Consider the following 23,086-nt stretch of genomic DNA (forward strand, 5'->3'; position numbering starts at 1 on the left):
ACCCCCCCTCCATATTCGCGGCCCAGAAGTCATGCTGCTGTGAGAAGTCTGAAGGGCTGGATTTAACAATAGTTAATTCAGAGTATTAGAAGCCCCACAGGCCAGATGACCAAGATCTATAGACCAGATCCAGCCTGTAGTTGAAATGTTTAACATCCTTGGTCTAATTTGCTCTTAAAAACCTCTACTGATCTTCCTTAGGTAATCTGCTCCAGTGCTTGGTATTCTTACAAGCAGGAAGACTTTTTCTTGTGTTTAACCTAAATCTCTCTCTTGTTGCAATGTAAGCCTGTTCTTTCTCAGTGCAGAACAGTTCATAACTTTCATCCTTGCAATAAACTGTTGTGTGCTTGAGGGCTAGTAGCATGCCTCTCCAATCATTTCTTCTCTCGACTAAACAAACCCAGTAATTGCAACTTTTCCCCTCAGGTCATGTTTTATGGAACCCTGGCCAGCTTTATGACTCCTCTCTGGACTCTCTTCAATTAGTTTACCTCTTTCTTGAAATGTGATACCCAAAATAGGACATCATATTCCCACTGGGACCTTGCCAGTGCTGAGTGAAGCGGAGAGATTACTTAACATGTTTATAGAAATCCTCTTATTTATACATGTCAGAGAAGTATTCTCTTTCCTTTTTGTTTTCTTTTGTCATGCTACAGTATTGACCCATGTTCAATTTTTGATGCCCCTCCAGATTGGTGTTCCCCATCTTGTATGTATGCCATAGTTTATTCTGACTTAAAAGCAGTACTTGGCATTTTTTCTTATTGAATTTCATCACAGTTATTTCAACTCATTTTTCCAGTCAAGATCATTTTACATTTTGATCCTGTCCCTTAAAGTACCTGTAACCCTTCCCAGTTTGGTTGTTCTGCAAATTTAGTAAGTGTACACTCTATTCCATCATCCAATAAAATATTGAATAGTACTGGGCCTCATACCTCTTTCCAGTCTGAGTGATTAACTTCTCTTTGATTATGGTTTCCAACCAGTTATGTACCTACTTTTGAAGCAGTTTCCTCTAGCCTGTTTCCCTAGCTCATTGAAGAGCATGTTCTGTGAGACGAATGTAAAGTCAACATATATTACATCTACTGCTTCTTCCCATCCAAGAGGCTTTTTGTCTTTTAATAAGAAGGAACTGGAAATTAGATTAATTTGACATGACTTTTTCTTGACAAGCCCATGTTGACTATTACTTTTCAGCAGGGATCTTGGCTTTCTCTGTTTAAAAAAAAAAAAAATAATAATTCTAACCTTCTGATTAAAATCCTCCAAATTTGTGTTATTCCATGATTAAATGAAATGTCACCATATGTATAGGTATCAGTTGAACACAATGTTTAATTGATATATTTACAACTTTTAAGCAACTTGGAAGCCGACCAGTGCCTCAATTATTATAATAAAATAAATTCTAAATACAAAATCTAATGCCAAAATATATAGGCATTTTTAACTTGAAAAATTAGAGCTCCCCCTGCCCCCTTCACTCACCAGGATGCAGGTTCAGCTGTATTTGTCCCTGCTACTGCTTTGTGGTGCTGACCATCCCTGCTATGCCAGTGCCCTGCTCCTGGCCATGCTGTTACCCCTCACTCCTGACCTACAGCCCCATGGACCTGATCAGGGCAATGCATAGGGGGTGCACCGGAGTGCCCCCCTGCTGCTGCTAGGTGAGTAGGGGACACCTCACCTTGACACCTATGGTGGCACAGCACTCCTGGCAGCAGCAGCAGCAGCACTGAGCCTCCCTGCCCTGCTCTGGCTTCCCACACGAGGACCCACTTGCTGGTCCATGGAGGTGGCTCCTGCCTGATGCCAGTTTGGCCAGGCTGCTGCCCGGTGCCCTGCTGTAGGCTTAGAAATTTGTGGGGGCATGTGCCACACATTGCCTGTGCTACCCCTGCCACACCACACATCACCTATGACCCACCCTACACCCCCACATCACCTATACCCCAACTCCATACCTGCAGGGAGTTGTGGGAGCTGCTCTCTACCATACTACCTAGTTGTATTGCCAATCAGATGGCACGTGTACATGGCACCCTCTGCTTCTGATCGGTCTCCTCCTGCTCCCCCCAGCCCCTTGCAGGCTGGAACTCTGCCAGCCTGCAAGGGGAAACCTGCAGTTTCCTGGATTTTTTTCCTTTAAAGGGGAAAATCTGTGAAACATATCAAGTGACAGTAAAGGGGAATATCCATGTTGTTTTGCAGGAAATTGAAAACCCAGATCCTTGCTCATTGGCTTATCTTTGGTGCTGCCTAACCAATTCTTTGACTTTGTTTGTTTGTTTGTTTTTTGTTCCATTATCTTTCTTGGAATTGAAGTTAGGTTAAATAGTCCATAATTCCTTGAGTCTTCCTTTTTAGGGGTAAGCACTCTGTTTGCCCATTTCCAGTTCTTCTGGAATCTTGCCTGCCTTTCAAAAATTCTTAAAGATAATCACTAAGATATCTGACTCTGAAAGAGCTCTTTTCATTTTGACTGGGACTTTAGAATACGTACAGTAATCTGAAGCAATCCTGTAATGTCTCCTACATGTTGAAGAAATAGTCAGCACCCATAAACAAGAGGAATAGTACATGGCAGGTGATGTGTTGTGTTACCTCAGAAGAACCAGAGCAGTCAGGTAATTGAGAATTTTGGCTCACTAAACAGAATACTAAATAGAATTCTAAGAAAAACAAAGTTATTGATAGTCCATCGTCTCAGCAGTGCCTACTACCACACTATGCTTACAATCAACACCAGACTTGAGGAAAATGTGGATTCTCATTTCTGTGTGAGGCTGATACTTTTATTTCTGCTACTAAAAACAGTGCTTTTGCTGTAGACTATAACTTCTCAGGTAGTATTTTACCAAAGTTCTAGTCATTGTCATTTTTTTTTTTTTTTTAACTCCAGCCTGCATGTCTTGAGCACTTGTCTACAGTCTGCTCAAATATCAGGTCTGAAGATATTTTTTTCGTATTCTTGTATCCATTGTCTTAAACAGGTTAAAATTAAATGAAATCTTTGTCTTGCAATTTGTTTAAAGGTGTTTCTGTCTCTCTTGCTTCTCTCTTTGGGGAGTTTTAAGCTTAGGCTGAAGGAAAAGAACTAACCAGTTGTGCTGGCCAGAGCAGTTGAGACATTGAAGCCTCACAGGCAAGATGTGTACAAATCAGTATATCTATAAGGTTCAGTGACAAAATTAGTAGACTCCTCTGTTAGTTAGCTCTGAACATTATTTCTCAAAACAAAACAAGAATGATACCTTACCACTATTAAAGTAACACTGAAGAAGTTCAATTGAGCATTCACAACTCAGGAAAAATCCAAAATGTATGACCACAGCAGCTCAGCCATCTTTCACAAACATAGCGCTTGCTATTTCTGCTTTGTGCGTTACCTTAATGTTCTCTGGAACTGCTGGGAATGATCTAATAATGGGCAACAGGATGTAGTCTGAAAGAAACATAATTGCAAAGCCAAATGAGACCTTCTGTGACTTCGCACCAATTGAAAAGCAGATGAGCTGTATGAAGGGCATTCAGCACCTAACAGCAAAATACATTAAACATGTTTTTAAGTACTTTGCTGAATTGAGTGGGGTGGGAAACCCTGCGTAAATTCAGGGCCTAAGGGAACTCCTGAAGTTGTCTTTAAAATGAAGATATTGCGTGTATACTAACTTTAGACCTTAGCTGTTCTATGTTCGAATCTGTAGTCACACTTCCTCCCTCTAGCTGCGATCCTAATCAGCAGGTGAACAGTGACTTCCAGCTGACTTTTTAAGTGTTAATTAACTTGTCTATCCAGGATACTTATCAGTTTAGAAAAAAAAACAGACACAATGTTGTTTTCAGCTTTAACTGAAATAACTTTATAAAGCACCTGCTCACCTTATCCAAATCCTCCTTGGTGCAGGATTATTAAAAAACCTGAAAAGAAAATTAAAAAAAGAAGCCAGAAAGAGCCCTATTTTACATCTGTAGCATAGCTAAACTCCAGTAGAAGATGCTTCAGTGCTATCAGCTCAGCGAGCATTTGGGAGTTATTCCACAGGAGGCACAAAAAAAAAGCCCCACCAGCAAGCAGTAGAGGCAATAGCAGCTGTTCTCAAGGAGAAGGTTTATGTCAGCACAACTTACACAGCCTCTACTCAGAAAGTTTGTGTCAGCAGCCATAAATGCTAGCCTGTCAGCATTTCTATTTTATTTCATACACAAAATGCATATTACTTAACAATTATGCCAAAGGCAGGGAATGTTTTTTTGATAACTCAACTTGGAAGTAATGTCTTCCTTCAGGAGCAATTTCTGTCATATGCAGCAGAAAACAACGTGTGAGTAAAAGCAAATCTTCACGGCTCACCCCTTTTTATTTAAGATTGTCCTTGAAAATCCAGTGCTTTTCATGTTATAGTGCAGTCAATGACCTATGTGCCTGATATCGATAGGTTCCTATCGACTTCAAGGAGTTTCAAACAGGCTGTAAAGTTATGTTGACAATCATTTTATATAGAATTTAGATTTTGTATTGAATAGGATAGCTTGGATAGGGATGATCCTGCTGCAGGCAGGACCATCTGGAGATGACCTCTGGAGGCCTCTTGCAGCCTTACTTTTCTATGATTCTATGTTTGTAATGAGGGGAGAATATGATGCAATATAATGTATGGACCCTTCTACTCTCTTTCTCCCGAGGGACTTCAGTAGACAGTTCATTCCAAACAGAGTCTAGCAATTCGGTTCCAGTAGACAGTTTCAAACCAACAAATATAAAAGGTAAGGCAGAGGCACTTGAAGGACTAAGAGAACATCATATAGGCTGCTTGCAGATGTTAGTAGTAACCCAAAAAAACAAAAACTGCTTTACTGAAAGAAGCAACACATTGCTTTGACCTGTCTGTATAGATCAGGTGCTTCAGCAGGGCTTTCTGGTGCTTTTAGCTAAAGCTGACTTAACCAATTATTAGATAAGTGCCAAAAAAGCCCCACTAAAGTGCCCGATCCATACAGATGTTAGGCAAGTCAGGTCCAACTAAAGTGCTGCCTCTTCTGTGCATATGCTGGGCTCAGCATGGGAGTGTGCTGAGTTTAAAGTAAAGAGCCGCTTTTTTTTTTTAACATCTGCAAGCAGCCATACAGGCTAATGTTTACTAGTTCTTGTAGAGTCCCTTCCTCCATCCCAGGCTAATATTTAACCAGCCTTTGATTTAATTCTCTCCTTGAGCATGGGTTTAGATATTTTTTTAAATAAGAATCCAGAAGTTGTCTTAAAATAGTCACTTCAATAATAATGATGATGATACTATGTTTGAAGAAATGAATGTTAAAAAGGCAAAATTTCACCCCTAATCCTGCCAATATCTGAAACACTCCAGCATGTAGCCCTTACACCTTCACTATTAAGATAAGTCTCCACCTTTTTAAAATAAATATTGGCATGTGTTTCAAAGTACTTAATGAGGGACTAGAAGAAAAACAAATAACTTTCAGATATTCCATACTGACGCAATTATTGTTTAGGCAAGGAAGTTGAATTGACTTACCCATATAAGTTGTTTTAAATCTATTTAGTTAGACCAGTGGTTGTTATCTATGTGGACATGAAGAGTATAGACAGACATAAGATCATAGGAAAGTAGGGCAGGAAGAAACCTCATGAGGTAATATAATCCAGGCCTCTGCTCAAGGGTGGATTGTCCCTGACTAAACCATTCCAACCAAGCATCTATCCAACTGGCTCTTGAAAACATCCAAGTATGGAAATTTCTACAATTTTTCCATGTAGCCTGTTCCAATGCTTGACAATCCTCATGGTCAGAAAGTTCCTCTTAATCTCCAACCTACATTTCCTCTGCTGCAGCTTGAGGACTTTGTTTCTAGTCCTGTCTCTACAGCCACAGAGAAAAGATCATCTTTTCTAGAATTGTCCTTCAGGTATTTGAAGACTTATCAAATCTCCCTTCAGGCTTCTCTTCTCCAGACTATATAACTCTAGTTCTTTCAGCCTTTCCTCCTAAGTCTTGCTTCCCAGGCCCCTAATCATGTTTGTTGGTCTGCAACTGGACTCTCCAATATGTCCACATCTTTCATGAAGTGTGGGGCCCAAAACTAGAAATCCTACTCCAAGTGAAGCCTCACCCGTTCCAAATAGAGCAGAGGAATCACTTCCTTGATTTGCAAGTGACAGTCCTGTCAATACAACCCAGTATATTGTTGGCCTTTTTTTACAACAAGAACACACTGTTGACTCCTCCATTTTATGGTCTACTCTAGCCCCCAGGTCCTTCTCTGCAGTCCTGCAAGTTAGAGAAATAGAGAAACTAGTACCTACACCTTTTGATGGCATGCTATACCCTGGATGGCTGAGGCAGCTCAGGCCAAAATGTCTGGCGGCAGATTGGAAGCAATTGAGGGTTCTAGATGGCAACTGTCACCTGCTTCCCCATGGTCATGTTGGTTTCCTCTGAGGCCAGGGGTTCATCTTGGCATACACTTTGCACAGATCTGATAATCTTGATGTTATGCCACCACTGTTCACATTCCCAGGGTCTCAAGGCTATCCACTCCTATCAGTTACTGCTCTTGTCTTTGACCCATAAGGGGAAGTACATTGTCTGCAGGTGGTCCCAAGGAAAGCAGTACTCCATGGAGTCCCTTTATTTCTTCTTTCTCAGGTATGTTATTTGTGGGCTCAGAGAGCATGTAACATAATTCAATTGCCAGGGCCACGAAGCCTTGAGTTTACTATGCTGAGGCATAGCTGATACATTAGGAGACAGAATGAGAAGCATAGCTAGGTAGGTGAAGACTCTACACTGTAAACTGGCGGGCAGAGCCAGTAGCTTGTGGTACTGCTCAGTAAGAGACTGTAGGACAAGGAGATGATAGGCATCCATTCTCTGTTCCTCCTGGCAATGCAATGTTCATGAAACAGAACAACCCTTTTGAGGCAAAACTGATCAGTTCTGCTATGGCAGAGAGCACTGAGTAGAAGCCTGGGGAGGGGAATTGAGCAGTGTTTCTGCTGGGTCCATCTGGCTGTGCTCAGAAGTATCCGAGAAATCATGGCAGAGCGGGATGATCACCAGCCTTCTAGCTGTGGGGTGGTCCAACAGCATCAGCTGCCGCATGTTTTGCGGTGCTGTAGCTGGGAGTGGGGTTATACATTTGTATGGTACTGACATGCTGTAAGGGAGAAATACTTTAAACACAGGCAGGATTTGGAGCACTTTACTTATGCATCTGTCCATGCCTTCCACAACCCTAAAACTCACTTAAGTGTCCACCTCAGGGGCACAAAATACAGCTTTTATGAACTAGGCCTTAGCTAAAGGGAAATGTTTTGGAGCTGAGGTGAAATTAGGATTTCAGTGCAAACAGTCACTTGTAATGATTCTTAAGAGAAATATTTTTGTGGTATTAGCTGTCTCCAAAGGTCAAACATTATGAGACTGCCTTCTCTCCAGTCTCTTCTGCGCCACTCCCCAAATCATAACATTTTTATTTTAAATAATCTCTTTATTTTGAAACTTTCTGTTTGCTGCCTTATTTTCATCCCTTGAGGCACACTTACTGCTTGTGTTGAAGGTTTTCTCCACAATCTGGAGGCCCAGAAAAAGATACTATTTTTAAAATGAGAGTTAAGAGTCTCAAGAAACATCATGATAGCAACACCTTAAAGCATACAATCATGATAAAGGTAGTAAACTTCTCTGCATATTTGAAAAAAATTACATTTCTATGAGTTGTATTGATTAATTATATTGGCTATCCCTCTATACAAGGATGATGTCTGCTGGGGGTGGGGGCTTAGTGGTGAGTTTTAAGGTGGCTGAGTCCAATCCGTGAGGCACGGCAAAGCAGCTTTCTGAAGGATACGCTGGCACAGTGAATCCTATGTTCAATTTCTACATTAAGACCAAATGACTGGGAGAGGTGACTGGCAAGGTATGGGAAATGCTCCACATTTTCCACGGGTTCTCCACAAATGGTAATTTGTGGGTGGAGGGACGTAGCTTGTGCAGGGGCAGGCTGATGGAACACCTTGGTCTTCTCAATGTTAAGGGAGAGTCCCAGGCTGCAATAGGCACCTGAGAAAAGGTCAAAGGTGAAATGCAGATTGGTTTCAGTGTGCACAAGGATAACACACTCATCAGCATATCAAAGGTCAGTGACACCAGTCTTGGTAACTTTTTAACTTTGCTGTGAAGGTGCCACAGGTTGAAAAGCTGAATTTCCATTCAATACTCAACCCCAATTCCGGGAGGAAAGTGGTTGCAGGTGAGAATCAAAATCGCAGCAAGATAGATGGAAAAAAGGGTTGACACAGCCCTGCTTGACACCAGTATAGATGGTAAATGGGTCTGTCTCTATTCCATTGCAAAGGACTGTGGCAGTCATCCCATCATGGAGTAGCCCAAGGACACTAATGAGCTTCAGGGGACAACCAAACCTAGTCAGCATCTTCCATAAGGTCTCAGGACTGATGGAGTCAAAGGCCTTGGTTAGGTCAATGAATGCCATAAACATCTGCTGGTGTTGCTCTCTACACTTCTAGATCTGTCATGCAAAAAAAAATCATGTTGGTACCACAAGATGGTCTAAAGCCACACTGGGATTCTGGAAGGACATCTTCAGCAACTGGGAGGAGGCAGTTCAGACGGATGCGAGTAAGAATCTTCCTGGCAATGAAGAGGAGAATAATGCCTCAGTAGTTCCCACACACTGACTTGTTCCCTTTCTTGAAGATGGTCATAATGTTGGCATTCTTTAAGTCAGGTGGAACTTCCTTGTTAACCCATATTTTGATGAGAAGTTGGTGACATTTTGCACTAACGCTGTTCCACCAGCTTTGAAGATCTCTGTGGAAATGCCATCTGATCCTTGCACCTTATTGTTCTTGTTCTGAGTGATGGCATACCAGACTTCCTTGAAGGATGGGGGATCAGCAAGATTACTATTACTGGGTATTGAGAGAGGGACTCGATGGTGGCAGCTGAGCTGTCAGATTCGCAGTTGAGTCTTGAAGTGCTCCTTCCAACATTGCTTTATGGATACATTGTCTGTGAGAAGGGTGGAGCTGTCTTGGGATCACAAAGGGATTGGGCCCCAAAGCATTTGAGCCATTGGAATGTGACCTGTGGATGGCTTTAATTGTTTGAAAGAAGCTTCTTATGTCATGTTTGTCAGCAAAACTCTGGATCTCCATGGCCTTTGCTTGCCACTGCTGGTTCTAGATATCCTGTAGCCTCCTCTGAACCGGTGGTAAGCCTCTCATTTTTGCTGCTTGGAAGGTTCATTTTGCCAACTGCAGAGCATGGCTCATCTGATGGATAGTTCCTAGGATTTCCTCATTGTTCTCATCAAACCATTCTTGGTGATGGTAAGTGGAGTATCCAATTGCTTCAATGCATACCTTGTGAATAACATTCTTAAGCTCATCCCAATGTGCCTGGATGTCCTTGATGTCATCAGGTAGGTCGGAGAGTCTCTCAGTAAGGCATTGCTGAAGAGCCTTGCATCTAACTTGGTCTTGGAGTGCCTTGATGTTAAAACTCTTCTGCATTCCTTTTGGTGGTTTATAGTGTTGTGGTGCAAGCTGCATGTCCATGATTGATCTGATTAAACGGTGATCCATCCAGTAGTCATCTGCACCTCTGGATGATATTGGACATCAGTATAATCATGGGCTCTGACAATAATATAGTCAGGAAGGTGCCAGTAATTGGAGCATAGAGGTTGAGCAAGTCATGCCCTGCACATTTGCTAAGGAGGAAGATACCACTGGAGTTGACTTTTCCCACCCCGTTTCCCAATGGTGCCACTCCGGAGTTCAGAGTTTCGCCCAACTCTTGCATTGAAATCACCCATGAAGATGAGCTTGTTTTCCTTGGCAGTGGTAGTCAGGACTGTCAAGAGCACAGTAGAACTGTTCCTTGATGACTTCATCATTGTCAAGCAGGGTGTGTATGCACTGATGACTGTAGCGTATCAGTTGTTACTGAGCTTGAGGTGGAGAGTCATAAGGTGTACGTTAATGCCCACAGGGACTTCTGAAAGCTGGCTGGCAATCTTGTTCTTGATGGCAAAGCCAACCCCATGAATAGGCCTCTCTTCAGGTGAATTTCCTTTCCAAAAAAAAAGGTGTAGCCACCTCCTTTTTCTTTCAGCTGGCCTTCGTTAATTAGATACATTTTAACAACAAACTTTTTTTTTTTATTCTCTTGTGTGCATGTGTGCGCCTGCACATTCCATGTTTGGTGGTTTTCCCATGAAACTTAACTGGAGAAGGACTAGGGCTCTTTTCTGTTAGGATTCACTCTTTTTTTTTTTGTGTGTGTGTATGTTTTCAATTGAGCTGAAATCGACGCACTAATTTTATGTAACAAAACAAAACAGCTCCTCATTCCTTCATGACCAGCCACCTCAGACCAAAACACCTTTGTTCATCATTGCTCAGTCATTATCATTAACTCTTGAAATAATATTAATTTAGCTACTGAAGCTGTAAATGCCTCAAAGTCCACAATTTTTCTCTTTATCAGATAATAAAGCTTATTCATTGTTGATGGTGGAGGAACTGAATTATTTAATAAGGGCAAATCCCAGTTCTGCTTAGGTAGCCCAAGTAAATACCTTATAGGTATATGAGTGTCCCAGCATTCCTTTCTGCCATGTTTCCCTAGAGGCCTCTGAACATAGCCAGATGGAACCAAACTGTAACAGGCTTGGGTGATCTCTCTGCCCAGAGTCTGGCACCTCTAGCAGCCAGACTGGCCTGTCAGTACTCCCCAGCTTCCTCTGTTTCCTATCTCTCTCCTGCCATGATTTTGCAGTTAGATACAGAAAATGAGGGTGCCTATTACTTCTCTCCTTTCACCCTACAGGTGCACTCCCTCTTTAAGAGGGCTATGATGCCCTTAGGACCTCCATTTCCTAGCAGCCCTAGTGGTGGTGGTGGCTCCATGTGACTGCTGCTGCTACCAAACCCAGCCCTGTTTTCTGGGGACCCTGGCCAGTCTGCTCTGCACCCACCACTGGAGACAGGATCTGCACAGGCTGGGTAGCTGGGATGGGGGCATAACTAGGAGTGAGATGGGTAGGCAGGCTGGGGAGACCCTGGATTTATGGGGCAATGACATGGGGTCAGAGCTGTAGCCAGGCAGAGCCATGATCTGCTACCCACACGCCCATGTGACAAGCATGGGTTCCATGGGCAGGGGTGTGCAGGGAGTGGTGCTGTCACCACCCCAAAATCCCAGCCCTGGACACAGCTCCCCACCCAACTGGGCACCCTGCCTGTGTGGCTCTTGGCCAGTCTCCATGGAGACCTTGGGGTGGTGACACAGGGCTAGGGCAAAGCCACAATGTGTTGCCCTATGGGGTCAGGCCAACTCTCAGGATCTCAATATTGTGCTGTTAGACAGGAGGGTGTGACACAATTGCACATATACAAAACACACAAATCAATTAGGTGCGTGTGCGCGCACTACCAGCCCAGGCACATACACATCCAAACCAGCCTAGGTACATGCATACCTATCACCAATTCAATCACATACACTATACACCCCAAAAATTAGACACAGATCACTAATTCGTACATCATGCACACGATGACATACACACACACCAGTTCACACGCATACAACCCACCTACACATAGGTAAGTTCCTAACTTGGATGGTACAGTGTGTATGTGTGTGCTTGGGGTACCTGGAATACTTGAGGGAAGGGGGGAGAGAGAGAGAGAAAGATGCCAGAACCAGGATTAGAACCAGTGGACTATAGAGAAGCTATCTGAGGAACTGAGGCTTGGTTTTACTTAAGGTAGACTGGGGCTGGAAACTGAGGCAGACAGCTGAGATGGGGGGGGGCGGCAGATAAGTGGTGGCAAGGAGGAGACGGCCAGGAAAGAAACTGAGGCAGAAACCTGTTTGCTCAGGGGAAAAGGAAAAGGCAGTGGGGATAAGACAGTGGAAAAGAAACGGGGGTGTGGAGGCAGAGAGGAGCTCAGGACAGGTGTTGGAGGTGCAGAGATTGGAGCAGGGCCAAACCATAGTAAAGCAAAACCCAACTTAGGGGTCCAAATAACTGTTTATTAAGCAGACAACACACTACACAGCCCCATGAAGTTATTGGTTCACACACAAGCACTCACAATGGCAAAGGAGAAAGAGACTCAGTGGAAGGGTTGGAGTCCAGGTGGGGAAGAGAAGCAGAGTCCAAATCCTTGGTTGAAGAGGGGGTAGGGGGTGATAGCTACCTATCCAGGCTGGAAAGGGGTCCTTATCCAGTAGGTGTTGTCTGGGGGTAGGCGTTGGGGGGGGAAGTCGCTGGCAGGGCCTTTGGGTGGATAGATGGTGTGGCATGGTGCTGGTCCATTGTATTTCGATCATTCCCAATCACTCTCATTCATCCGGGAACCAATTTACATGGGAGGGGTACATGAATCATGCAGTTGCAACACAGGGGATGCCCAGGCAGAGGACACAAGATGGAGGCTTGACATACAACATGGAAACTTGACATGATGTACGCTAACTTACATATATAGGCCTAAAACAGTAATCACACAATATCAAAGCAGTACAAACATAATAATTATCACTTATAAAACAGTGGGTATCAATATCAAAATAGCAGGGCACTTATTAGCAAAGAGGGGAGAGAAAAATAAAACATTACCTAAAATAAAATGTTAAAGCTTATCCTACATCTTAGCTTACTTATACTTATCTATAGGGAATAGAGAGGGAGAGAAAAAGGCAGAAATGGTTGGGGAAGGGGAGGTAATGCATTTTAAAATAAATTAAAAAAAAAAAGGGGGGGTTTGCTACAAATGTGCTCCCTAAACACCCCTGCCCTTAGAACTGGGGCTGTGCCCCAGCCCTGCATTCTCACCACCCCAAGGTCACCTGGCTGTGCACTGTGCCCATGCAGGTCCCACCCCTGGTGGTGGGTGCAGGGTGGAGAGGCCAGGGTGCTCAGGCATTGGGGCTGAGGCTGGCAGCAGCAGCCAGAAGGAGCCACCACTACTGGGGCTGCTGGGAAAAGAAATCCGGCCATGAGCTAGATCTGTCATTTTACCCACCCCTGTCTTAGGGGCTACAATCATAACCTCCAGCTGCCCCATATTCACCCCAAGCCTTGCAGATGACTCAGTGGTCCCTTTGTAGCAGACCACTAGATCTAAAGCCACCCTGGGCCCCAAGATCCTTGGCCAGGGGTCTGTTTGCTTGGCTTCAGTCCTCTTTACCTGGCTGAGACTTCTTCGGCCTAGGTCCACTGTCTCAGACTCTAGCTTCCTGGGTCTCAGTCCTAGTAGCAGTGAATGCCTCTTGGGCACCTGCCTGTGGCCTCCTCTGCCCCTGCAGATGCAACTCAGGGTTAAGCACTGTCGAAACACAAACACAAGAAAGCCACTTTCTGAAAAAGTCACTTCTCTTTGTCTCCTTGCCTCCTTACCACCCTTTTTAAGCTCCCCTTGCATCCCTGGTGTGCGTGGCAGGCAGGGAGTGGGGGACCATGTAGGCATTGGCCAGTCCATCTCCTGAAGCCCTCTCCTTCAGAAGATCGGCTGCCTGCAAGGTGAGACTGCACTGCTAGCTCCCAGGCCCTGGTTTTATGTGGCCCAGAGCTCCAACCCTTCCTGTAAGCTGGCTCTTCAACCACACATAGGGGTTTCTGCTCTGCCTGATAATCAGCCTGTCATTGACTGCTACAGCTTAGCCCAGCTGCCTCTACTTGGCCTAATGAGCTTTGGCTGTTCCTGTCCTGTACCCTCCAGGGTCCTTAACAGGCCCCAGCTGCAGGATCTGTTTTCTTAGTTGGGCTGGCTGCTGTCATTGCTGGTTCCAGTGGGCTAAAACAGTCCTGTTCCTCTTAGCACTGCAAATAACAGGGCTGGATTTCCTTGTTACAGAGCTGAATCACTATTTGATTTTCCCCTTCTCAGGCTTCTACTCAGTGCTCTCTGCCACAGCAGAACTGGTCACTTTTGCCTCAAAAGGGCTGATCTGTTTCAAATGCATTACATTCCAAGGAGGAACAGAAAATGAATGCCTATCCTGTCATAAGTTTTGGTGCCCCCCATAGAATACTTTATGGCTAGTACTGAATTCTTCAGGATGCATTAATCATTGCAAATGGTGCATTTGCCTCCAACCAAATAGTTAGATGCTGGATTCATGTACGGTAGGTTTACATTAATCAGCTCTATCTAGACAAAATGTCTTGTACAATCATGGAAGAGTGGCAATGCATGGGGTTGTAGATTTCATAGATTTCATAGACATCAGGGCTGGAAGGGACCTCGGACGATCATCGAGTCCAGCCCCCCGCCCAACGGGCAGGAAGTCAGCTGGGGTCATAGGATCCTAGCAAGATAAGCATCCAGTTTCATCTTGAAGGTGTTCAAGGAAGGCGCTTGAACCACCTCCGGTGGCAGGCTGTTCCAGACCTTGGGGGCTCGGACAGTAAAGAAGTTCTTATGTCCAGCCTGAAACGATCTTGAAGTAGTTTGTGACCATTCAACCTCGTCATCCTTTGGGGCGCTCTGGTGAACAAACGTTCCCCCAGATGCTGGTGGTCACCCTTGATAAACTTATAGGTGGCCATCAGATCACCCCTGAGCCTGCGCTTTTTCAGGCTAAAGAGCCCCAGGGCTCTCAGCCTGTCATCGTAGGGTCTGCTTCCCTGACCTCTGATCATGCACATGGCTCTTCTCTGGACTCTCTCAAGCTTCTCCACATCCTTTTTGAATTGTGGAGCCCAAAACTGGACACAGTACTCCAGCTGCGGCCTCACTAAGGCCGAGTACAGGGGGAGAATGATGTCCCGGGTCACAGATATCATCCTCTCAGTGCTGGGCCTTTGTGGAGGGGCCAGGACAGAACAGACTGTGTGTGTATTGCTAAGGAAAAAAATTGTCTACCGAAGCACAGGGCATGAGACATGCCCACACATGTGAATGTGCATGTATCAAAGAGCTCCAGTTACTGGTAAGATACTTGATTTTTATTCTCAGATTTTTGTCCTCTGTCTTGTCATTAGGCCTGTGCGAAGTGGCAAGTATTTGCTTCAGATTTGGATTCAGCCAATTCAGAGGGACAGTGATTTGATGCAGCCAAACCGACTGGGCAAGCAGCAGCAGTGCCCACATCCCGTGCCCCCCCGCCCCGGTGGACAAGTGGCGGACAAGTGGCGGCAGCACCCACATCCTGCACCCCCCCTCCCCGCCCTAGCTAGGCAAATGGCAGCACTGCCAGCATTCTGCGCCTCCCTGACCCAGCTGGACAAGTGGTGGGCTATGCCCTTCTGTCACTTGCCCAGCTAGGGCGAAAGGGCAGGGGACGTGGGTGCAGCAGCTCTGGGAGCAGGAGCTGTGCTCTGCTGCTGCTTTGCCCAGCCGGGCTGGAGGGGGTGTGATGCAGCTGCAGCTTGCTCTGGGCGGGAGGGAGCAAGCAGCAGCAGGGCATAGCCCCCGCTCCCAGTAGTGCTGTGCCCATGTCCTGCACCCCGCTTCCCCCCTCCCCGAGTCCCATGCCCCCCCCACCCTGGCTGGGCAGCTTGTCCCAGCCCCAGTCCCTCCCACACTGTGGTGGCATTGATCTGCCCCCCCCCGCCCCCCAACACCTCTTCCCTCCCTCCTCTGCCTACCACAACAGACTTACAAGCTGAATGCAGCAGTGTCCAGCACGTTGAGGACTGCTGCCTATTTAGTCTATGGCTGCTTCTCCAAAGCGGTGCCGAATCTTTTTCGAATTGTTTAGGAGGCTTCCAATTCAGTTCGGACCTTTTAATTGGTCTCCTGTTTTGATTCGGATTTGGAGATTCGGCTGCCAAATCGAGCCAAATCTCCTCCAAATCTAATCGGCTACTAAAGCTTTATGCAGCCCTACTTGTTACATTCTTTCTTTCCAATACAAACAGCTTTCTCCCTCTTATTATTTTTCTATGAATATTTTTTTTAGTTAGTCTGCTCCTCCCTTTAATTCTTGTCCCATAGTCAAAAAGTTGAATTCTTGTCATTTTCCTTCTAAATCACATACTGTATTATTAAAGCACAAACAGCTGAAAGCAAAGAAAGCAGGCTGCATAATAGGCATGTGATTTTTATAGTAATTTCAGGCATTTAAACAATGGTGCCTGTTTCTTAGAACTAGCAAGGCAGGGTTTGAGAATTAAGAAATAGTCCCCTCCATGAATCAACTGTCAAAAGCATTTGAACACTTAACCCCCCACCCCAGCAATATGTGTTGTTAGCCCATTATTAGACACTGTAAAAAATCTCCAGCCTGTTTTAATACTAATCACAAAGTGTTCTTCTTTATTTTTTTAATTACTTTAAATTTTCCTTCAGCTCATTAAAACAGTATTGCATGCTAAAGAGTCTGAGAGTTTTGACATGGAACTTTCATACCAGCAGATGGAAATTGGTTTATACTATCTCATGCTGGGATCCTACACTATCCACTCCATTCATTTTTCAGCCAGGTGGTTGCTGCAAGGAATTCCAGTTTTATCAATATATTTTTGTGGCACTAGATAGTTCATAGCATTGGAAATAGAATTTGTAGCCTGTAAGTCTGAAGTCATATGTTTAGATCCAGCCAAGGCCAGTAATAATAGAAAATGCTTCAAAATGTCAAATATAGTATAATAGGCCCTCATACAAGCTGTCTCCCCAAATGATTTACCAAATGATAGCATGTAATAAACTGTTCACTAGTCTATAGCTTCTGGAAAAAATTGCATAGGAATTAAGAGATGTAGTCTCTAGATTTCTACCAAAATCAATCGGTTATTCTTTATTTCATTCTTTCTATACACTTTTCAAACCAACCCATAAATACAACATCACCCTAGTGGCAGATTTGTCTTTTGTTTGCTTACCAATTCTGCTATTTGTTTCACAACTCCAGAATATTCAGAAGTGTGGTAAATGATAAAGTGAATGTAAGAGGCTTAGCCTTGATCCCTATATTGAAAAGTTGACTCTCACTGATTAAAGATGGAGTTTTAGTAAACTTCAAGGCAGGGCTATTCAGTGAATTGCATCTAGATCAAGAATACTTAAGCTGGATTTCTTCAATGATTTGCCTAGAAACAGCCTCACAAACTCGCATCCTTGATTCCAAATACTGGATATTTTAGAGCATGACCAGAGTGAGTGATAGAAACTTGAAATTTCTGAAAGATGCTTTTAACTTTGCTACAAAACCAATTTTAAATTTACTAAGTAAGTGCATGATGAAATAAAGAATATATACTCTGTGGCGTATACAAACTCCAACTGCTTAAATTTATTACAAGTGGATACATTATGAGTATGATTAAGAGGCACTTTGCTTTGACTGATAACTCTATTTTAAATTAACTCAATTCTGTAGCCTTTTTTATTACTTTTTAATTCTAGCCTGAAGATGTTATCAAATATTATTCCCACTAGAGATTTTAAAATGTATAAATATCTGAAGATCAGAGGTTTCTGTGATTTTTGTCTCTCTTGGGTGGCGATGGCTGAGATGAAACTCCTTGTCACTTCATTTAGACAGTGCTGATTTCACTTTAATTTTTAATTTTTTTTTTCAGCTCTTCAGATGTAATACTTCTTTTCTATGCAGAAAACTATTTATATTCAGCAAGATTTCAGGTAGCCTATATTGCACACTCCTAGTTGAAATCTATCTAGTCTCTTATTTTGATTTCTGGAGAGAAATTGGGTTTGAATTCAATTTTATTTGTATAGCCATATTACCTAGAAGCCTCAAGTGAATTCAGCTCCATTGTGCTAGTTGCTGCAAAAGATACATAGCAAGAGAAGGTCCCTGCCTTGAAGGTTTTTTAGTCAAAATATATAAGACTAAAGGCTGAATAAAGTAAGTATTATTCTCCCTTTTTTACAGTTGAGGAAATGGGGCATAGAGAGATGAAAGTAATTCACCTTTAAAGGTAAACATTAAAATGCATGTCTCTTTCCTATGAGATATAATTTTATTAAAAGAAATGTTAATGCATGGAAGATTTTAAAATAAGAAACACATTTTATTTCAATGGGATCTTTATAACTGCATAAGTATAAGAGTAAATCATAATCTTAAAAGCTCTCCTATCACACAAAGCAGTAGAATGGGCTAGAACAATGAGGAGCTTTAACTTAGAGGTACAGTGTAATGATCTTGCTGTCATTCCTGGCAAGCCTCTGATACAAATTGCTAATGGATGCTCTTCTCCACTCTTCTCATAGTTCTCAAAGGTCAGGCTGGCAAGTATAGGAAAAGGCCCTTTAAGTGAACTCATTTTCAATTCATATTCAATTCTTTTTCTTAACCAATCTTTCCAAGTGTTATTTTACAAAGAGTAATTTCTATCTGGGAGAAACTTACCAAAGCTCACATTAGTTGGATGTTTTGATTTCTCTAGTACAGTGGTTTTCAACTTTTTTAGACTCAAGATGCTCCTTGAAAATGTCAATGCACCTCTTGATAGCTCAAGGCACCCCTTGGGAAATACCAGCTCTTCATTTTCTCTCCTTTTTTTTACTACAAAAAATAAGATCAACTCTTTTGCTGCAAAGAGCCCTGAAAGACCACAACAGGTTAGAATGCTTTTGATGCTATGGATTGCTGTTTGAAATCTTTGCGCTTATCTTGTGAATCAAGTTTGCACACCTAACAGTGCCAACATGATTCACAAGATAAGTCCAGAGATTTCGAGGCACCCTATAGTGCTGTAGAAACCTGGTTGAGAATCACTGTTCTAATAGAATTGAAGAGTGGGAGGTGACATGATAGCAGTTTTCAAATATTTGAAAGGATGCCATAAAGAAGATAGAGAAATACTTGGTTTTATTTGCTCCATGCAGGGCATGAGGCAATAATTTAAACTACAGCAAAGCAGATTTAGTTTAAACCTCAGGCAAAACTTACTAACTGTAAGAGGGGAAGGACAATGGAGCCAGGTGCCATGGGAAGCTGTAGAATCTCTGTTGCTGGAGATTTTTTCAAGAACGGGCTGGAAAAACTGATAGATTTGGGATGGTTTAGGAACAGCCTATCCTTCATCTGGGCAAGTGGTTGGTGTAGCTGATCTTTAAAGTTCCTTTCAACCCTATGATTCTAACTGTTACCAGCATCATGAAAGACACAGTTCTAAATTTTTCTTGTATTTTCTGGGGGAATGGACTTGCATGTTCAGACTCCCAGCTATTTTGTTATGGCTGCAAACAGCTGCAAGAAAAAAACCCTGCCATTCTTGTACATGTGTTAACTAACTAACTGTATGTGTGACTTTTTAGTTGTATGTATAAATATCTATACCACTTGGATACACAGTGACCCATATGAATTTGTGAGGTTTGGCCCTGTCATTAGTTCTAAGGGCATACATCTTCACTTTATATGACCACAGCTTAAACTGTGAGGTTTGAAAAATTTGTTCAGTGAGTTCTCCCACCCCCACCAAATGATTTAATCTCAAGGTTAAGTCATCTTTATTTTTAGCCACAGACTAGAGCAGAATCCAAAACTACTTGTGTTGCCCTAAGAACCAGCAGGGTATCTCTGGGTCTCCTCCCAAATGGAGAGAGAACAAATGGCAGGTCCAATATTGCCTTAAAATATGCTTCAGCTTTCTCGAAATAAGAACCCAATTATCTTCTCCAAATGAGAACCTATTTCTTTAATAAATCAGTTTTACTGAGCATTATAAAGTATTAACTCCAAGCACGCATATAGAAGTAATCTTAGCAAGTAAGTAATTGAATATTACCAGTCCTAATAATGCATATCTCAAGAGCTGGCCAGGCACCTCAGAGCAGGCCGGTTCCTTGAAGGGAGATCAGATCCGGTCAGTTCTTAGGCACTGTTAGGGTGCAGGGAAGGGGAAGGGGAGGGGAAAGGGGAGGAGAAGCAGAGAAAGAGAGGAAGGGAAAAGGGGGAGTGGTAATATTTATTTATAGACCCTTAGTCGCATAGCTACCAATTAGGACAAGTTTCTGTTTTTCATCAACAACTTGGGGTTTGTCTTTGCTTTATTGTTGTTTTTCTCTTCTTGGTACCAGGAGCCATTTGCTTCAGATGTGGGTGGAATGTGCCATAGCAAACCCTTTTATCTATAACAAGTGCTTTTATCATCAAACTCTTGCAGGAAAAAGAAAGCTGCATCCGACCCTTTTCTCTGTACAAAGCAGTTCATACAATCATATAACTCCTATGAATGCACTCTTAGCCTACTTATGTCAGGCTGCTCTAGGCCTTGCAGGCCTAAGGGACCATTTCAGTCCTGTCAAGCGTCAAGAGGCTGAACTGTCTCCACACTTGCGTCACATGTCGAGCCCGAGCCTTTCCTCAATTGGCATTATATCTTTTGCTCACTGCTGAAGACTTTCTTGCTATTCTTTATTATCCCACAATTTTAGAAGCCTTGCTCAAAGAAGTCCTGGCTTGTGGCCAGCGTTGGCTTCCCCAGTTTATCCTTTATTGAAACAGCCTTGGCCCTTTCTTTTTCTGTTTTTGTTTCTGGTTTCCTAAGCCAGAATGCAGCCTTTAGTCCTTTAAAGAGGAAATATATAGGTAATGATGATTTAACTTGGCATGATTTTCTGGGAACACATTGCTTAGATGGGATTATTGTTCTAGCTTTTATTTCCTGTAAAAGGTTTTGACAGTTGTGAAACAATAGGAATGTGAAAAATAATAAGCATACTGCTTTTAAAATAAGCCCATTTTCCTTTACCTTTACCTAACAAAACAGGGCCAAACCCAGGAATTCTTATGTCATATTAAACTTAAGTCATGTATGAGCTGGCCTAGCCATGCTGGTTAAAAGTATGAGGGAAAATCACCTCTCATTTGACACTTTTTCTGGTAATTCTTTCTCTGCCATGTAGATACAGGTTATACCAGGAGGAGAGGGCCCTTTTGCCAGTGTAGTTTCTTTCAGGAGATATTATAACTACTGGCTAAAGGATTCCTCTTGTTGGTATAAGACAGGGATGTCAAACTCATCAGGTCCAGTGAGCCAGATGAGAGGTGCAAGGCCAGCCAACAGGCTGAATGAGAACGAGTGGCATGGGGCCAGTGTGTGGACTGGATTAGGCATACAGACCAGTCTGACATGCTGGATCCAACACACTGGGCTGGCCCAATGCAGGTACCCTGGTCTGATCCTGTGTGCTGCAAGCTGCACATGTGCTAGAATTGGGCCTGCATGCTGTACATGTGTACCAAGATGGGGGTACCTGCATTGGACCAGCCCAGCGTGTTGGATTCAGCATGTCAGACTGGTCTGTAAACCTAATCCAGTCCACACACTGGCCCCATGCCACTCGTTCTCATTCAGCCTGTTGGCTGGCCCTGCACCTCTCATCTGGCTCGCTGGACCTGATGAGTTTGACATTCCTGTCTTGTACCAACAAGAGGAATCCTTTAGTCAGTAGTCATAACACCTCCTGAAATAACAAACTGCACCAGCAAAGGACCTTCTTCCTGGTATAACCTGTATCTACATGGCAGAGAGAGGATTGCCAGAAAAAGTGTGAAAAGGGAAGTGATTTTCCTTCATACTCTTAACCAACATGGCTAGGCTATTGTTCACTGCTTGCAGTGTGTGGTTCCAGTCCAGGACACATGGGTGGCACAGCAGACCAAATGATGGGCCTCTGCAGGCTGGGTCTGGCCCACAGGCCTTATTCTTGATACCCCGTACATAAGATATAGCCACCCAAGGAGACTTTGCTGGAATAGCTATCCTTTGTGGTCTCGAGCAGAAGTGGTCTCGAGCAACTCACCATCCAGATCCAGCCTTTGGTGCCATCTCACCCAGCTTTGAGGGGTCCACATGTGTCTGGAAATTTGGTGGCATAGGAGCAATGGGAGCCCTAGGCCCTGAGTGCTGGAATGGGTGCCCTATTGCAATGGCAGGCCCCAGGGCCTGATCCTGCCATGCATGGGCAGCGCTGGAACTCAGTGCCCAATCCTGGTGCATGAGAGCTAGCTGGGGTCCCATAGGGGCCCAGTCTCATCACATGGGCTTCAATCCAGCTCACAAACTGCTCCTGTGCCTGTACTCTGGCCCATGAGGCCAAAAAACTTGAGTACTACTGGTCTAGGGCAATGGGAGCCACAAATTATCCTGCACCTTCCCCAAGTGCCACGCCAGTCTCCTTTCCTGCCCCATCTGCTGCTCTGCTTTCTGCCCTATCTGCCTCTGTGCTGCCTGCCCCATCCCTGTTCTGCCATATTTTGCACACACAGGCTGCCCATGCCACTTGTGGCCCATGTACTGTAGGTTGGCCATCTCTGGGTCAGAGGATCCACAGGGTCTTTCATTCTCCTTCAGAATCTAACATCCAGTTGTTATTGGTTTTTGCCTGGCTACATTTTTTAAATAATCTTGATGAGCACATGGTACCAGAGACCTGCTTGGCCACAGTGCAGCCCTACTGAGGTAAAGTACTGCCCTAGCAGTTTGCCCACATCTCAAGGCTGGTCTTTGTAGCTGTTGCAACTACACTATTAGCTCAGATATGTCTACACAGGCTACAATTACACTATATGCAGCCATGTAGACATCATTTTCCAGCTGTCTCTAGCTCTTGCCTTTTCAACAGCAAAAGTGCCTGGGGACATTAAAAAACCACAGGCTCCTGACTCTTCAAGCAGACATATAAGTACCATATGTGATCTTATGAATACCATTTTACTTGGTCAATGACTTTAAAACTTCCTCTGTTGTTAACAGTTTTATCTGTCTTCTCAATCCACTATATACGCTACACTTGCAGGTGGGAGTGTGGGTGGCTTGGTGACTGTTCTTGTGGTTGCGTTTTGAAATGCTAAAATGGGACTTTTGATGTTAAAAATTGTGTACCGGGCCGAGGGTCTTGGTTCAGCACTGGTTCCTGTCTCTTAGTTTGCTATTGTAACTATAGTTACCGCACTTTCATTAGTGTTAGCATATTCCTCAGCAGTTTCCCTTTGTAGAATTAATGGATGGACTTTCAAATACCAGTAAAATGAAAGTGACCTTTATTGTATTTGCCTCTGACAGTTTTTTTTTTTTTTTTTTTTTTTGGGGG

The 23,086-nt window shown here is 43.6% G+C and overlaps 1 long non-coding RNA gene across 2 annotated transcripts in view; it reads right to left on the minus strand.

Annotated features, from left to right (window-relative positions):
• Positions 1 to 19,888, minus strand: part of LOC112547899 — a 23,911-nt gene extending 4,023 nt beyond the window's left edge. The window contains exons 1-3 of one of the 2 annotated variants that reach the window (XR_003091681.1): positions 19,777 to 19,888; positions 13,262 to 13,399; positions 3,272 to 3,457 (exon numbers count right to left, since the gene is read on the minus strand). This is a non-coding gene — a long non-coding RNA (uncharacterized LOC112547899). The remainder of the gene's footprint in view (positions 1 to 3,271; positions 3,458 to 13,261; positions 13,400 to 19,776) is intronic. The other variant, XR_003091682.1, reaches the window with a different exon arrangement.
• Between the last annotated feature and the right edge of the window lie 3,198 nt (positions 19,889 to 23,086).

This window comes from Alligator sinensis, unplaced genomic scaffold (assembly GCF_000455745.1).
Source record: "Alligator sinensis unplaced genomic scaffold, ASM45574v1 scaffold499_1, whole genome shotgun sequence".
NCBI lineage: Eukaryota > Metazoa > Chordata > Crocodylia > Alligatoridae > Alligator > Alligator sinensis.